We start from the raw sequence: 16011 nt of genomic DNA, 5'->3' as shown, positions 1-16011 counted from the left end.
CGGAAAGTCAAAATTTGCACATAATGCGCTTGAAATGTGTAAATACTTGAAGGCCAACGTTCACAAACACATTGAAGCAATGAAACAAATCGATGATATGATGCTATGACACCTTAGGCCAAAGTACAAACGGTAGTTTTGTGATCGATATGTCATTTGTGAGGAATTACAGGTGATTTTGTTCAGAAACTTACGTCGCGTGTCTCCCTTCGGACAGAAAAATAAGGGTGCAACCGTTTCGGACAGATTTGCCTTGTGCAACCACGGTATACGGTGTGTTAAACCTCTGTTCATTTATGACCCTTCCTTCCCACCACTTCCCACCCCCACCACCTTCCTTACTCCTTTAAATTGCTTCAAATATTTCTTGTCTCGGCTGTTTTCAAGCTCTGTCCCCACTGTTAACCCCGACAATTACGACTCCTCTTTTCTCTTTCTTCACTTTGTTCTGCTTGTAACGATTTCCTGATTGTCTTGTTTGACCGGCCAACCCAGCTTGCAAATCATTGGCCGATTGCTGCACGAGATTATGCTGATCTGGCAGAAATGTGAAAGCATTTCCTGTGCCCCGGTCCCTGATATATGTGATTGTGAACAAAGTAGTCTGGTAACAGTGTGAGGGTCACCTTAGTCACAGGCTTATAACTCAAAAAGTTGTCACTCTTTTCTAAAACGGTTTTCACCACTGGATAGAGCATAACAAACACTTTAGGAAAATGTTAAAATGTGAAAATCATGTGTGACAGGGAAGGCTACCGCTCCTTTCACAGCAGACTCTGCACCCGAGTTGTTGGCCTTTAAGTCAACACCTCTGGATTGTGGAATTCTGTTTGTGACGGGGTCTGGTGGTTTCCGATTGTCTGTATGTTCATGGAAACCTTCGGGTTTGCATAACAGTTTTTATAGGGCTAAGAAATTAGCCCTAACATTTTCAATCCTGTTTGATTGCACTTCGCCTCCCGAGGTGATCGTAGTGTTTCGGCACTCGGTTACACATGCAAAGGTGACATGCGACTCATTCCGTGGTGGACAGGAGGGTCACAGATAAGGTCTTAAGAGGGAGGGAGTCTAAAAAGAGTGGTGTCACTGTAGCACTACGCTTTTTGAGAGTTGAACATGTGTTTTGAAGGTTATTGTTTCCCTTGAAGCATCCACTATAAAACTTGAGTGGCACTTTAAATCGCCACAGCACCGACATACATTAGTGTTTTGATTGTTTCTTCGTGATAATACTGATCTGTGGCGAATGACGTTACTTCCTGCTACCCGAGCTAAGCTTCTCGTGATTGTGAACACACTAGCTTGCTCGTTTTGCCAGTAGTCGTCTGCAACAATGCCCGACAATCTAAACACTACCTGAAAACTTGAATCAAAAAACAAGAGAGGTTCGTAAGGTGTTGGAGCGTTTGTTATTGTCACAACAATACGCTACAGTCACAAATACATCGACCCAACGGTATATGTGTGACTGTCGCGTATTGTTGTGTCCATAACAAACGTTCCAACAACTTACCTTTCTTGTCTTTTTATTCTGAATTTTGTAACGTCGGCAGTCTCTTTGTTTTTGGATTTGTGAATTACTTGGAAGAAAACAACGGATCTGCTTCGTCTTTCCGATCGCCTGTCACACTCGGAGGTCCACCAGCGATCAGTTGTTGAGATGAAGCTGGTGGTCTTCTGCAGAGCTTCCACATGTCCCTCTTGGGGAGCGGTCGGCCTGGACAAAGTCTCTCTCCTCAGAGCCTGAACGCTCCTAGATCCTGCAATCCTGTAGGATGTGGGCAACGGATTAAAGGCCCACTCCGCCTCGTGAAAACAGTGTGCATCACTGTCGATCAGATCGGGTGAGGCTTTTACATGGGATAAGACCATCCATCATCTTAGTCTTTTTGTTTGTTTGTTTGTTTGTTTGCTTAACGCCCAGCCGACCACGAAGGGCCATATCAGGGCGGTGCTGCTTTGACATATAACGTGCGCCACACACAAGACAGAAGTCGCAGCACAGGCTTCATGTCTCACCCAGTCACATTATTCTGACACCGGACCAACCAGTCCTAGCACTAACCCCATAATGCCAGACGCCAGGCGGAGCAGCCACTAGATTGCCAATTTTAAAGTCTTAGGTATGACCCGGCCGGGGTTCGAACCCACGACCTCCCGATCACGGGGCGGACGCCTTACCACTAGGCCAACCGTGCCGGCATCATCTTGGTCACATACCCACAATCAACACCCAGCTTGCTCTCTGTCAACAGTGGTATCTGTTGTTGTTGTTGTTAGAATCAATTTCGAAAAAGGCACTGGGGTCTTTTTTGAAAATTAATTTATCAAAAACTTCCAACTCACGACAGCAAGCAGCCATGGATGTTGATTTTTGGTATGTGACCAGGTGGAGGGATGGTCTTTTCCCATGTTGAAGCCCAGCCAGATCTGAGACGGTTAGACGGCGAATAGTTAAATCGAGGCAGAGAGGGCCTGACAATTTCCGAGTTCATTAAAAATGACTGTTCTTGCAATAACATTGCCAATGCTGCTACTTTAATGAAATGGTGAGATTAACTCGATAGCCGGGGTCGATGTTCGGGTAATGGTTGCCCTTTTCCGACAGTCACAGACTGGTCTTTTTATTCCTCCTGAATTCATTTGCTGTGTGGCAAACGCAGACTCGGCAGAATCTGATTTGTTCCCGAGAGTAGTGCCTAGGGACAAAATTTTACGGAAGCAGGAAAGGAGAAAAGGTTGTTAGCAGCAAGACCGAGAAAGAGAGAGGGAAAGAGAGAGTGAGAGAGAGTACGAGTGAGAGAGAGAAAGAGAGAGAGAGAGAGAGAGAGAGAGAGAGAGAGAGAGAGAGAAGAGTGTGTGTGTGTGTGTGTGTGTGTGAGAGTGTGTGTGTGTGTGGTTGGATGTGTGTCGGTGGGTGTATGTGTATGTGGGTGTGTGTGCGTATGTGCGCACGCGTGTGTGTGTGTGTGTGTTTGTGTGTGTGTGTGTGTGTGTAAGAGAGAGAGAGAGAGAGAGAGAGAGAGAGAGAGAGAGAGAGAGAGAGAGAGAGAGAGCTTGTGTGAAGGGATGGTCAAGCGATACATTAATGTCAAAACCCTCTTAGCGGATCTCTCCACATGTCACTACATCTCGCTTTCAACATGACCGAAATGGCGATCTGGTGCACTGCCCCCCCCCCCCCCCCCCTTTGTGTGTGTGTGTGTGTGTGTGTGTCCTCTATCTAAGGGGTGGCTTTTGGCCGAACAAATCACTGTGCAGTCGGGGTGAGGAGGTTAAGCTTCTGGAACTCTGCTGACGTACATGATGACCCGAGGTCAGTCCATAAAAGACTTGAGTCTTAAAGTGATATCAACACATTTAGCTTTCAGGTACAGTCTAGTTTTGGGTGCATGGTAAGCCCACCGCCGTGATGGACTAATTCAGCAAATCTGTCGTCCTAAAAGGATAGAATTGAACTTAGTGGGATTTTTGTTTTTTTCATCTTGGACTAGTAAGTCCTGGGCTGGCCTAAATCCTTTGACCGAGGCAGCCCTGGCCGGTCTTGGTAAAAGAAACCATCACAACCTTATTTGTATAAAAAGTTTTTGTTTTGTTGTGTGTGGGGGTGTGTGCGCTACATGCGCGTAAGAGCGTGAAAGATACTGGGGAAAACACAAAGCGCATGCGGGTGTATGCATACGTGTGTGCTTGTTAGTAGGCTTGTTCGTTTATATTTTGCCGGTATAACTGACTGGTAACATCTCTGGAACTTCAGAGCACCTACATTCAGCCCACTCCAAATCATCCGGCAACAACTTTCAAAGCATAAACGTACCAGAAACCTTATAACACTTTTCGCGAATGACGTGCGAGGCAAACAGAACTCATCTCTAAACCGGCTAGGGGTAAGCAGGTTCGCTGTCTGTGGCAAGGGTGGTGTGAAGAAAAAATAGCCTCTCTGTGTTTCGGAGGCACTTCATGACGTCAGAAAGTGGTGTGGCATCAGCCAATGAAACAGAGCTTTCATTGAGGGAGCGGGAAGTGGTACGTGCCGGAATGCTGGTACTCTTTAGGGCTGTAACGGGGTAGCTCTGTTTTCTTACAGTGTTATCCCTTTTTAAGAGCCCCGATTTAAGGTTAGACTCCCTCCCTTTTTATATTTAGTCAAGTTTTGACTAAATATTTTAACATCGAGGGGGAATCGAAACGAGGGTCGTGGTGTATGTGTGTGTGTGTGTCTGTGTGTTGTGTGTGTGTGTGTGTCTGTGTGTAGAGCGATTCAGACTAAACTACTGGACCGATCTTTATGAAATTTGACATGAGAGTTCCTGGGTATGAAATCCCCGAACGTTTTTTTCATTTTTTTGATAAATGTCTTTGATGACGTCATATCCGGCTTTTCGTGAAAGTTGAGGCGGCACTGTCACGCCCTCATTTTTCAACCAAATTGGTTGAAATTTTGGTCAAGTAATCTTCGACGAAGCCCGGACTTCGGTATTGCATTTCAGCTTGGTGGCTTAAAAATTAATTAATGACTTTGGTCATTAAAAATCTGAAAATTGTAAAAAAAAAAAAAAAATTTATAAAACGATCCAAATTTACGTTTATCTTATTCTCCATCATTTGCTGATTCCAAAAACATATAAATATGTTATATTCGGATTAAAAACAAGCTCTGAAAATTAAATATATAAAAATTATTATCAAAATTAAATTGTCCAAATCAATTTAAAAACACTTTCATCTTATTCCTTGTCGGTTCCTGATTCCAAAAACATATAGATATGATATGTTTGGATTAAAAACACGCTCAGAAAGTTAAAACAAAGAGAGGTACAGAAAAGCGTGCTATCCTTCTTAGCGCAACTACTACCCCGCTCTTCTTGTCAATTTCACTGCCTATGCCGTGAGCGGTGGACTACGAGTATACGGTGTTGCTGCGTTGCATTGCGTTCAGTTTCATTCTGTGAGTTCGACAGCTACTTGACTAAATGTTGTATTTTCGCCTTACGCGACTTGTTAGACTCTGTTTTCTCAGATTTTCAGTTTATAACCTCTGTAAGTTAACTTCCATTTTAACTCTCCCTCCTTTTTCAGACCTGATTTTCTCACATTTTTGGAGGTCTTAAAAGGGGGGTTCCATCGTATTAGATTTTTGGTTTTCATTGACCGTGGAAAAAGTTATCGTAGAAGTTGGGATTCTTTGACCGAACGACTTGCAGGAACCTTGACAAGGAACTATTTTGTCGTCAAAGTTTCCCAACCGCTAAAAACAAATATTATTCTTTTATTTTTGCGCACATGGCGTTGTTAAAAGATCTTTTGAGAACGCTTTAGTAGCAAGTTCCTGGTTTCATCCAAAATTGAGTCAAGCAGTGTATACAAATGGTAAGTTTTGTGTTTAACTTCTCTTTAGTTTTCATTCCAGTAAATACAGCGGAAAGTTGGGTAAAAAAAAGAAGAAACAAGTCGCGTAAGGCGAAAATACAATATTTAGTCAAGTAGCTGTCGAACTCACAGAATGAAACTGAACGCAATGCAACGCAGCAAGACCGTATACTCGTGGTCCACCGCTCACGGCATAGGCAGTGAAATTGACAAGAAGAGCGGGGTAGTGGTTACGCTATGCTGCATAGCACGCTTTTCTGTACCTCTCTTCGTTTTAACTTTCTGAGCGTGTTTTTAATCCAAACATATCATATCTATATGTTTTTGGAATCAGGAACCGACAAGGAATAAGATGAAAGTGTTTTTAAAACGATTTCGAAAAAAAAAATTTGATAATAATTTTTATATATTTAATTTTCAGAGCTTGTTTTTAATCCGAATATAACATATTTATATGTTTTTGGAATCAGCAAATGATGGAGAATAAGATAAACGTAAATTTGGATCGTTTTATAAATTTTTATTTTTTTTTACAATTTTCCGATTTTTAATGACCAAAGTCATTAATTAATTTTTAAGCCACCAAGCTGAAATGCAATACCGAACCCCGGGCTTCGTCGAAGATTACTTGACCAAAATTTCAACCAATTTGGTTGAAAAATGAGGGCGTGACAGTGCCGCCTCAACTTTCACGAAAAGCCGGATATGACGTCATCAAAGACATTTATCAAAAAAATGAAAAAAACGTTCGGGGATTTCATACCCAGGAACTCTCATGTCAAATTTCATAAAGATCGGTCCAGTAGTTTAGTCTGAATCGCTCTACACACACACACAGACAGACAGACGCACATACACCATACCCTCGTTTCGATTCCCCCTCGATGTTAAAATATTTAGTCAAAACTTGACTAAATATAAAAAAGAGGTAATCGACGTCAGCCGCACCAGCTATTGGTTATCTCAAAATATACAATGACTGAGTTTACAGAAACCTCTTTGTCAATACCTCATCACTTGACACAATCATGCCAATGCTTCAAGCATTACGCTCTTTGACCTCACGGTGTATTGGTGTGTTCCTGTAAAGGTACATTTTGAACTTATGACTTGTCATTGCCACAACCATCTTCGAGACATTCTAAGATAAGTCACAGCATCATTTCTTAACTTTTATCTGTTGTGTCTCTTGTTTGTCCACTTCAACGGCCGTTAGGTCGAGGTTCTTGTGAATGTTTTGGTATATCCTGAAGTAAACGTTCCGCATATTTAACCTTCCTTGCGTTTATTTTGTCTTTTGTTTTGTTTTGATTTACGACCGAAGGCTTAAGTTAAGCAGTTCTAAGAATGGAGTGGTGTCTTTAGATTCACCCATATAGCCAACTTGAACTTTCTATAGATATATTTTCTATGAAAGACCCCCGGCATGACATGTATGTTTCCATGATTGGTTTTTTTTGGAATTAATACAATTTGGAACTTTACTCGACTCTTGTTGAGTTGATATTCTGTTGGTTTGTTCGTCTTGTCTTGCATCGCCCACGACACTATCGAAAACACTATGTGTAGCGTTACAGCCTTGGTGAGTCAGCGAAGGCACCCCTTACGTACAATTGAGCCAATCTGTAGAACAAGCCAGTGTTGCTGTCTGTTTAATTGCACCGCCGATAGGACCGGATATTTTCAGGTGGGACAAATGACTAGCATCTCCTTACGCAGATAATCTACGGAAGCGTGTCTTTGGCAAGAGCTTGCTGCCATCATAGACCTATATAGGTCCCTGCTGCCATCTTGCAGGCTGAAATAGAAGACTTGGGCGTAGGGGAATGAGGGTAAAGTTAAAATTAGTGTTTTTGCCAGGGGCGAAGAACGATGACGAAGTGTTTTGTTACAGAGGTAGGACAAAAGTGTACTCTCTCTCTTTGTCTCTCTGTCTCTCTCTCTCTGTGTCTGTCTGTCTGTCTGTCTGTGTCTCTCTCTCTCTCTCTCTCTCTCTCTCTCTCTCTCTCACACACACACACACACACACACACATGACGGAGTGCTTTGTCAGAGTTGACATTTCTAGAGTTCTTACGCCCTGAAGGCCATATTGGACTCGTCTCTATTTGGCAAGATGCTATTTCTTCATGCTACAAACGCGCTATATACGCAATGTTTAAATGAATCTATAAGCAGCTCATTGATGAATGGTGACACTCATGCACGTGGTTTCGAGCTGTCCTCAAAGCATCCCTGTGTTCAACCTCGGGGAATCGCAAACCAATGCATTGCGCAATGATCATGATCATATTCAACACTGATAAACACGTTTCGACGTAAGGTCTCTACGTTGAACTTGATGCCAATGAAATGTGATCGGTTGATCTGATGTTCAGGTGTGGTCCAGAAGATACGGGTGACCGTGACCTAGGTCAGCGTGACCGCCAATTTGCAATGCAATGTCACAATCTGCCGTGCTTGCTTGACCCAGTTTTGTTTGACTTTGATATTCTTGTCCTTCTTCTGCGTTCATGGGCTGAAACTCCCACCCATACATGTGTATGGGTGTTTTTACCCCGCCATGTGCCGCTTTCGTGGGGTGCATGGTTTGTATTTTCGTGTTTCTGCAACCCAACAAGTCAGTTCTGAAATGGATTACAGGATCTTTTCCGTGCGCACTTAGTCTTGTGCTTGCGTGTACACACGAAGGGGGATAAGGCACTATCACCTCTGCACATTCGTTGACCTGGGAGATCGGAAACATTTCCACCCTTAACCCACCAGGAGCGGCCATGATTCGAACCCACGGCCTTCCGCTTGGAAGGCCAGCGCCTTATCCACCAGACCACTGCGGCCGTCAACTTTGCTAAGTGCAAGAAACAAAACAAAAATAGGTGTGGTTAAGGTAACATAGCCACAAAAAATAGGGTAGGAAGGTAGGCAATCACTTTTTTTTTTTTACTTTTTTTTTCTAATGTGTACAAGTTAAACCTACTTGACAGGGAAATAAGTGTGCGACTCGAGCGCTTTCGCTTTCATTGCGTTTTCTGCACTCGTTTTCTTGTTGTTGGTTTTTTTGTGTGTTTTTTTGACAAATGTAAAAAAAAGTTATAGTGTCGGCCCCTAAAAATAGGGTAGGTCGGGTTACCGTAACCACACCTATTTTTTTTTAGGCCTAATGACCGAACAGACAATATTGAAAGTACCAATCGAAATAAACTGATCCTGATATTACAATACCTGATATTTTGACCGATGAATACGGCCTTTTAAATGATTATGTGCGGCACAGTTTGTTTTCTGATACTTTACAAAAGAATTCCAAAGAGTGCTGCGATTTTTGTCTATTCGGTCAGTCAACAGATTCAGTGGATCGAACTCAGCAGGAGCAGTTACTTCAGATAACATTGTTTTGTTTTGTTTTTGGCTGATACAGCTTTAAATTGTACAGAATGTACATTACCTTGACCTTCTCCTTTTCAACTGACATAGCTGCACACAACTCGTAAAAGCCCTTTTTGATGAATTTGGCTGTTTTGCTTTTTGTGCGAAGCCCGGCCAAAAGGTAATCTTATATCGCACGTGCAAAATAAATATGTCTTTTGTAGGAAAAGGGATAATGCCCTCGTTGTGTTTTCTGCGTGAGAAACAACAGCAGCAGACCTGGCATTTCTTGTCTTGTTTCCCTTTTCGTGCTGCACTTGAAATGACATTCCTTCCAGTTCACACTGTTCCTGCTTCACTGGCCAAAAAACCTTGGTAATGTCAAATAACATCGTCAGTTTGATAGTGTAGGCCGGTTGAACTTCCATGTTTGAACTGATTTTTATATTTAGTCAAGTTTTGACTAAATATTTTAACGTAGAGGGGGGAATCGAGACGAGGGTCGTGGTGTATGTGTGTGTGTGTGTGTGTGTGTGTGTGTGTGTGTGTGTGTGTGTGTGTGTGTGTGTGTGTCTGTCTGTCTGTCTGTCTGTCTGTGTGTGTGTGTAGAGCGATTCAGACTAAACTACTGGACCGATCTTTCTGAAATTTGACATGAGAGTTCCTGGGTATGAAATCCCCATATGTTTTTTTCATTTTTTTGATACATGTCTTTGATGACGTCATATCCGGCTTTTCGTGAAAGTTGAGGCGGCACTGTCACGCCCTCATTTTTCAACCAAATTGGTTGAAATTTTGGTCAAGTAATCTTCGACGAAGCCCGGACTTCGGTATTGCATTTCAGCTTGGTGGCTTAAAAATTAATTAATGACTTTGGTCATTAAAAATCTGAAAATTGTAAAAAAAAATAAAAATTTATAAAACGATCCAAATTTACGTTTATCTTATTCTCCATCATTTGCTGATTCCAAAAACATATAAATATGTTATATTTGGATTAAAAACAAGCTCTGAAAATTAAATATATAAAAATTATTATCAAAATTAAATTGTCGAAATCAATTTAAAAACACTTTCATCTTATTCCTTGTCGGTTCCTGATTCCAAAAACATATAGATATGATATGTTTGGATTAAAAACACGCTCAGAAAGTTAAAACAAAGAGAGGTACAGAAAAGCGTGCTATCCTTCTTAGCGCAACTACTACCCCGCTCTTCTTGTCAATTTCACTGCCTTTGCCATGAGCGGTGGACTGACGATGCTACGAGTATACGGTCTTGCTGAAAAATGGCAGCTACTTGACTAAATATTGTATTTTCGCCTTACGCGACTTGTTTATTTCTACAATTGCAGCTTTATACACGACACAACTAAACGTAAATAAGAGAATCATATAACGGTGAGGGGGGAGGGGGGTTCGACAGGAGGGGGGAGGGGGGTTCGAAAGGAGGGCGCCCGTGCTGATTGAAAGACCGTATCGGATTCTGAAGACAAAGACAGACAGACAGACAGACAGACAGACAGACAGACAGACAGACAGACAGACAGACAGACAGACAGACAGACAGACAAACAAGCAAACAGACAGACAGGAAGGAACGGGAGAACAAGACAGGGAGGAGACACAAATGTAGCCTACATTTCAAACACTGACTGACTTCCATTCATTCCCAGAAATCTCGGAGTACAGTCCAAAAGCGGCTAGCAGACAGCTACGCTCCCTGTTAATCAGATCATGTATTGTAGATGCTGTCTTCATAGCCCATATTATTTCAAATAATAACCAAAGAGGCAATGACATGTCTTCTTCTTCTTCTGCGTTCGTGGGCTGAAACTCCTACGTACACTCGTGGTTTTTTTGCACGAGTGGAATTTTACGTGTATGACCGTTTTTTACCCCGCCATTTAGGCAGCCATACGCCGTTTTCGGAGGAAGCATGCTGGGTATTTTCGTGTTTCTATAACCCACCGAACTCTGACGTGGATTACAGGATCTTTTTCGTGCGCACTTGGTCTTGTGCTTGCGTGTACACACGGGGGTGTTCGGACACCGAGGAGAGTCTGCACACAAAGTTGACTCTGAGAAATAAATCTCTCGCCGAACGTGGGGACAAACTCACGCTGACAGCGGCCAACTGGATACAAATCCAGCGCGGCTACCGACTGAGCTACATCCCCGCCCTGCAATGACATGTGAGGCGTGCTGAATTGTAGATACACCCATTCACTGAATTCCCTGCATCAAATCAGACAAATCCAATATTATTACTGACCATACTGATGCAGACGTTCGTTTCATTAGTTATTCAAATAATAAAAAATAAGAAATTATTTAAACCACTATTTTAGTGTACAACAACACACCATCACGCAGTCTAGACTCGCACAATCCAATCAAAGCATCATCAAGCGGCAATGTATGTATTCTGTTCACAGAATAACTAACCAATTGACCGCAGAAAACGTTGTTGCACACAAATTAGGTATCCTGCTAGTAGATGTCAGTCGTCGGAGACCAGACTGTGGTGGACAGAGATGTTAAAGGCACAGACGTCCTTACCGTGAGATAGTTCGATTTAATATGTAAAGCGCGGAGAGCACAGTCAATTGTGGTTCGCGCTATATATTGTGCGCCTTGAGTCGCCTTGTGCTGAGATATGTGCGCCTTATAAATTCTCGTATTATTATTATTATTTCTTTTTCCATTTCCGTTTTCATTTATTTATCATCCAAATGCTGGGAAATTCGGGTCGCTTCCTCCCAGTGCAAATCTAGCAGCAACAGAGTCGCGCTACCCCGGTGTGTACGTGTTAAGGTGTAATCAGCCTCCTGTATGCACTTCATGACCATTCTAATTCATCATCGCTCCACGCTATCGCTTTAAGTCCCTCTGACTGGACCATGCGGACGCTACAGTCCTACGCGAATCTATCAAAAGAAGAATACAGAGTTATCTCCCATATGTTGTTCGCTAGCAGTGTTCGCGAGACGAAAATGATTGCAGATTGGCCGACTTCGACAGTTGTCTCCGTTCTGTTCTTCACAGTTATTACAGACATCGTTCTAAGGTCAAAACAAGTCGAAATTGTGGGACTGCTGCCGGAAGGAGATCGTAATGTATGGTTGCATCACTGTCAAAAAATCGTCTGCTCCAACGACCGCCGAAACCAAACGGTGGATTATCACGTGACATATTTAGAGTTTTTTGTTTGTTTGCTTAACGCCCAGCCGACCACGAAGGGCCATATAAGGGCGGTGCTGCTTCTATATATATATATACGACTAGTGTCTGTCTGTCTGTCTGTCTGTCTGTCTGTGCGCGATGCGCGGCCAAGGTTCTCGATGGATCTGCTTCAAATTTGGTGGGCTTATTCAGAGAGACCCCGGACACAACCTCATCGATGAGATATTTCAACACGTGCTCTCAGCGCGCAGCGCGGAACCGATTTTGGTTCCACCTCAGCTATTTTGGTTCCACCTCAGCTTACCCGGGCCCCCATACCGACACACCATAGCCGCTACACCACATCACAACGCCAAAGTTCTCGGTGGATCTTTTTCAAATTTGGACACCGTATTCAGCTACACCCCGGACACAATATCATCGATGAGATATTTCAACACGTGCTCTCAGCGCGCAGCGCTGAACTCATTTTCGTTTTTGTGTTCATTTCACCATTATAAGTAACTCTTCCTTATCTTCTCCAGTGTTTGGCGTTTATCTCCCTTCCTTCGTGTGGCTTTCCCGTTCAGTTGTAAGTTACTACACTGCGCTGTCCACTGCGCTGAGCGTCTTCGGATATTCCCGGCGTTCTGTTACTGTTACCTATTTTTAGAAGGTCAACGCAGTGTACAGAACGTAAATTGGACCCGTAAATTATCCTCACTGTAAAAGTGCAAAGGTCGAATCAATTTATAGCCACGCGAAAAATACACTGTCATCTATCTCTCTATAGATACGGCTTCTCTGTGTTTGTGTGTGTGTGTGTGAGAGTGTGTGTGTCTCTATGTAAGCAACACCTGTGCATTCTTCAGTTCTGTTTGTGATGTGGTCTGGTCTAGCACTCAACTCTTGGCCAAAACGCTACCCTTATCCGACACAGTAAACCGCATTCTAGCCGATAGCGGGGTGAAGGTCAGTGAGCTGGCCAGGGTCCCCCCGCCCTCCTACCCGCCTTGGCTTGAGGAAACCCCTACTATCATATACGACAGTGAAGATAATACTACCAAAAAAGATAACCCCGTCTACCTAGCTACTGTTACAAAAGAAACCCTAAACTACAAATTCTCGGAGCATTTAAAAGTCTTTACTGACGGATCCAAATTTGCAGACGGCAGCGTTGGCTGCGCCTTTGTGATCCCAGATCTCAAAATCTCAAGGAAATATACTCTTAATAAAGACATCTCCATATTCTCAGCCGAGCTATTTGCCTTGCTCATGGCATGCACTTTCATAAATGACCTCCCAGTCACACCGCGTGCGGTAGTTTTCTGCTCTGACTCGCGCTCTTCATTACAAGCTCTGCATCGAAACACATCAAATCGGGCAGAGCTACAAAGAGAAATCCTCTTTATATGTCACCAGTTAATCTCATCCGGCACATCCGTATCATTTCTCTGGGTCCCCTCTCACGTAGGGGTCCGGGGAAATGAACTGGCGGATGTCGCTGCCAAAGAAGCGGCAGAATCTAGCCCAGCTAACACTAACATCGGCTACTCAGTAACCGAGTTCTACAGTAAAATCCGTAAACTCATTCGAAGTCAGTACGTAACATCTCTGTCCTATCAACCCATTGATATGAACGATCTACACCCCGATCTCCCAACAAACCTCCTCACTATCTTCAGACGCCTCCGTGCCGGCGGCTGCCGCTTCCATATCTTTAACAAGTCCTGCCATTGTGGAGAACCCTATTCATTTCAACACATTTTCGCTCCATGCGCTACAAATAGAATTACCTTTAAAACCTTATATGACCATATGCAGCTCCATGGTCTGAGTCCCCAGGATTATCTGCGCAGTAGCAGTTCTCTAGGCTGGTCACACAGCTTGCTGCTGTGCCGACTGGTCAGGGACTCGGACATGGGGCTGTGGGTATAACTAAGCCCAGATTATCACATCAGCGTGTTTCAGTTTGAGGTCGAGTGGCTCCCGCCATCCCTCCTGATTCCAGCGACTACCTTCTAGACAACATATCCTCACCCAAGGCCCACTAGTCGCCAAACTGTACATATTGTTTTTATTACCACGGCCTTCGTGGCTTACATCTTAATCCTTTTATTTGTAAAAAGTTTTGAGATTTATTGTTCGTGTTCCTCTTACTTGCTCATCTATTTGGTTTTATTGGTGATCCTGAAAGGTTCCACTTTTTAACTCGATTTGAAATAAAAAAAAATAATATTACAAGCCCGTTATTCAAGATATAGAATACAGACTTATAATTCTTACCAAGAAACATCTTAACTACTTTTCATTTTAACAAATTCCACAGAGCATTATCAACTCAACCCCACCCCCTGCCCTCCTCTCCTTATTTTTTGTTTCTTTCTTTCCTCTTTTTGAAAGCGGACAAACACTCAAGTCCTTAATGGCTCAAAACCGTAGGACTTTTAATATTAATTTTAACGTAATTTTATATACTGGCCTTCCTTTGAGAAGCCATAACTTGCTCAGTCCTGTTTGAGTGGAGTTCGCCTCCAAAGGTGATTAACACGGTTACATTCGTCGACAAGGATGGGACTCGATATGGTCAGGAATGGCATTATGGCCACTGAATCATTTTCGTGCTGTTCCCATTCCACGAATCTGGGAGGGACCTAAGCTTGGCGGGTCCATTGTTCGGACCCGGCGAAGCCGGCGTACGGCTTTAAGTACTTCTTCCCGGCGAAGCCGGCTACCCGGCGAAGCGGGTATTCATTCTAGTCTATATATATATACGACTAGTGTCTGTGTGTCTGTCTGTGTATCTGTCTGTGTATCTGTCTGTGCGCGATGCACGGCCAAAGTTCTCGATGGATCTGCTTCAAATTTGGTGGGCATATTCAAGTAGACCCGGGACACGACACAACCTGGTCGATATTTCAACACGTGCTCTCAGCGCGCAGCGCGGAACCGATTTTGGTTCCACCTCAGCTATTTTGGTTCCACCTCAGCTACCCGGGCCCCCATACCGACACACCATAGCCGCTACACCACATCACAACGCCAAAGTTCTCGGTGGATCTTTTTCAAATTTGGACACCGTATTCAGCTACACCCCGGACACAATATCATCGATGAGATATTTCAACACGTGCTCTCAGCGCGCAGCGCTGAACTCATTTTCGTTTTTGTGTTCATTTCACCATTATAAGTAACTCTTCCTTATCTTCTCCAGTGTTTGGCGTTTATCTCCCTTCCTTCGTGTGGCTTTCCCGTTCAGTTGTAAGTTACTACACTGCGCTGTCCACTGCGCTGAGCGTCTTCGGATATATTCCCGGCGTTCTGTTACTGTTACTATTTTTAGAAGGTCAACGCAGTGTACAGAACGTAAATTGGACCCGTAAATTATCCTCACTGTAAAAGTGCAAAGGTCGAATCAATTTATAGCCACGCGAAAAATACACTGTCATCTATCTCTCTATAGATACGGCTTCTCTGTGTTTTTGTGTGTGTGTGTGTGAGTGTGTGTGTCTCTATGTAAGCAACACCTGTGCATTGTTCAGTTCTGTTTGTGATGTGGTCTGGCGGCTTTTGTGTAATTTTATGTACTGGCCTTCCTTTGAGAAGCCATAACTTGCTCAGTCCTGTTTGAGTGGAGTTCGCCTCCAAAGGTGATTAACACGGTTACATTCGTCGACAAGGATGGGACTCGATATGGTCAGGAATGGCATTATGGCCACTGAATCATTTTCGTGCTGTTCCCATTCCACGAATCTGGGAGGGACCTAAGCTTGGCGGGTCCATTGTTCGGACCCGGCGAAGCCGGCGTACGGCTCTAAGTACTTCTTCCCGGCGAAGCCGGCTACCCGGCGAAGCGGGTATTCATTCTAGTTTAAGATATAACGTGCGCCACACACAAGACAGAAGTCGCAGCACAGGCTTTATGTCTCACCCAGTCACATTATTCTGACACCGGACCAACCAGTCCTAGCACTAACCCCATAATGCCAGACGCCAGGCGGAGCAGCCACTAGATTGCCAATTTTAAAGTCTTAGGTATGACCCGGCCGGGGTTCGAACCCACGACCTCCCGATCACGGGGCGGACGCCTTACCACTAGGCCAACCGTGCC

The 16011-nt window shown here is 43.7% G+C and overlaps 1 long non-coding RNA gene across 1 annotated transcript in view; it reads left to right on the top strand.

Annotated features, from left to right (window-relative positions):
• LOC138964659 (uncharacterized) overlaps positions 1-16011 on the top strand; it is a 107427-nt gene that overhangs the window by 37645 nt on the left and 53771 nt on the right. The gene's annotated exons all lie outside the window — the stretch shown is intronic.

This window comes from Littorina saxatilis, linkage group LG4, assembly GCF_037325665.1.
Source record: "Littorina saxatilis isolate snail1 linkage group LG4, US_GU_Lsax_2.0, whole genome shotgun sequence".
Taxonomy (NCBI): Eukaryota; Metazoa; Mollusca; class Gastropoda; order Littorinimorpha; family Littorinidae; genus Littorina; species Littorina saxatilis.
The sequence above is the reverse complement of the archived record's forward strand: the minus strand, read 5'-3'. Positions and strand labels throughout refer to the sequence as shown.